Source organism: Aulostomus chinensis, chromosome 15, assembly GCF_037954235.1.
Source record: "Aulostomus chinensis isolate RoL2024-O1b breed Wild chromosome 15, RoL_Achi_v1.0, whole genome shotgun sequence".
NCBI lineage: Eukaryota > Metazoa > Chordata > Actinopteri > Syngnathiformes > Aulostomidae > Aulostomus > Aulostomus chinensis.
In genome coordinates this window covers 26,779,569-26,781,963 of record NC_141334.1, presented here as the reverse complement: position 1 = coordinate 26,781,963, position 2,395 = coordinate 26,779,569, and positions in this window count along the sequence as shown.

Below are 2,395 nucleotides of genomic sequence, written 5' to 3'. Positions count from 1 at the left end.
TCAACCCCCACCTCCTCTTGTCCACAGACGGGTCCGGGTCTAAAAACACTGGGTGATTCACCTTCAGAAGGGGTTTGACGCCAGAATTGCCATGTTGGTTCTGTTGGTCAGCTGAAAGTTTCACCTGTGGGCTCTCGGCGTCAGGCTTCAGGCCGGTGGAGCAGCAACTTGGAGCTGGTGTCTCTTGAGACGCCTCTGAGCTTCTGGACAGCATGCTTCACTGTCTTCCATCTTGTTCACCTGGTAGGAGTCCTGCTGGGAGAGGACACCAGCTAGTGCACTCCAGCTCTGCCACAGACCCAGAACCAACAAATACACACACAATAAACAACACACACCCTCCACAGGCCAACATGTCTGTGCACACTCGCCCACGCCAGGCCGTGTCTCCTGCAGATCTCCGCTAACCCAGGCAGCGCCATTGCCGTTTACCGGCCTCACAGCTCACAAGCTGAGCTTGTTTCTCTGTGTGTGTACACTCATCTAGACGCTCACGTCTCCTGGAGATCAGGACAGGTGGTGTTTACTGGTGACAGGTTTGTTTCTGTAACAATTCACTCACACACACACACACACACACACACACACACAGTCAGACTGTAAAACTAAGGGTCCCTCAGGAATCTGTCAGCTGTGAGATGGTGATCCTGACACGCAGGTATGCAGTTCAGCATCTGGTGGAATTGTCAGTGTCTCTTGCACACACACTCACACACTCACACACACTCTCAGGGTGTAATCCTTGTATCCGGTCCCCTCGGTCTGGGCCTCTTGCCCCTGTTTCCATGCGGGACCGGTGGAGTGGCGGTCAGGACCACCACGACATTACCACGCTCTGCCTCTTTCGAACCCAAATTTATTTGATATATTCAGAGCTTCATGAAGAACGCTTTTGATCTTCTTCCATGTGCTCCCAGTGTGTCATGGCCAGAGTTCCCAGTGACTTTCCGAAGGGACACACACACACACACTGACACACACACACACACACACACACACACACACACTGACACACACACACACACACACACACACACACTGACACACACATACACACACACTGACACACAGATCTTGTAGAATGAGTACCGTTTCCCCAAACACACCACTTGACAGGGGCAGATCATTGGTGGTAACTCCTCCAGTCTAATTACAGCTCCATAAACAAGTAGATCACTTTCCTGGAGCGCACTTCTAACAGAACTCAGGCCCCAGAACCACCAGCACCCAGCTGGAGAGAGAGAGTGGGAGGGGGGGAGAGAGAGAGTGGGAGGGAGGGAGACAGAGAGAGAGAGAGGGAGAGAGAGAGTGGGAGGGAGGGAGAGAGAGAGAGAGAGGGAGAGAGAGAGAGGGGGGGAGAGAGAGAGTGGGAGGGAGGGAGACAGAGAGAGGGAGAGAGAGAGTGGGAGGGAGGGAGAGAGAGAGGGGGAGAGAGAGAGTGGGAGGGAGGGAGAGAGAGAGAAAGAGTGGAAGGGAGGGAGACAGAGAGAAAGAGTGGGAGGGAGGGAGACAGAGAGAGGGAGAGAGATAGAGAGAGGGGGAGAGAGAGAGTGGGAGGGAGGGAGACAGAGAGAGGGAGAGAGAGAGTGGGAGGGAGAGAGAGAGAGAGGGGGTGAGAGAGAGAGTGGGAGGGAGGGAGAGAGAGAGTGGGAGGGAGGGAGACAGAGAGAAAGAGTGGGAGGGAGGGAGACAGAGAGAGTGAGAGAGATAGAGAGAGGGGGAGAGAGAGAGTGGGAGGGAGGGAGACAGAGGGAGAGAGAGAGAGGGAGGGAGAGAGGGGGAGGGAGGGAGAGAGAGTGGGAGGGAGGGAGACAGAGAGAGGGAGAGAGAGAGTGGGAGGGAGAGAGAGGGAGAGAGATAAAGAGAGGGGGAGAGAGAGAGTGGGAGGGAGGGAGAGAGAGAGTGGGAGGGAGGGAGACAGAGAGAAAGAGTGGGAGGGAGGGAGACAGAGAGAGGGAGAGAGATAGAGAGAGGGGGAGAGAGAGAGTGGGAGGGAGGGAGACAGAGGGAGAGAGAGAGAGGGAGGGAGAGAGGGGGAGGGAGGGAGAGAGAGTGGGAGGGAGGGAGACAGAGAGAGGGAGAGAGAGAGTGGGAGGGGGAGAGAGAGAGAGAGTGGGAGGGAGGGGGAGAGAGTGGGAGGGAGGGAGAGAGTGGGAGGGAGGGGGAGAGAGTGGGAGGGAGGGAGAGAGAGAGTGGGAGGGTGGGAGACAGAGAGAGGGGGAGGGAGGGAGACAGAGAGAGAGAGGGGGGAGAGAGTGGGAGGGAGGGAGACAGAGAGAGGGAGAGAGAGATAGAGAGAGGGGGAGAGAGAGAGTGGGAGGGAGGGAGACAGAGGGAGAGAGAGAGAGGGATAGAGGGAGGGAGAGAGGGGGAGGGAGCGAGAGAGGGGGAGGGA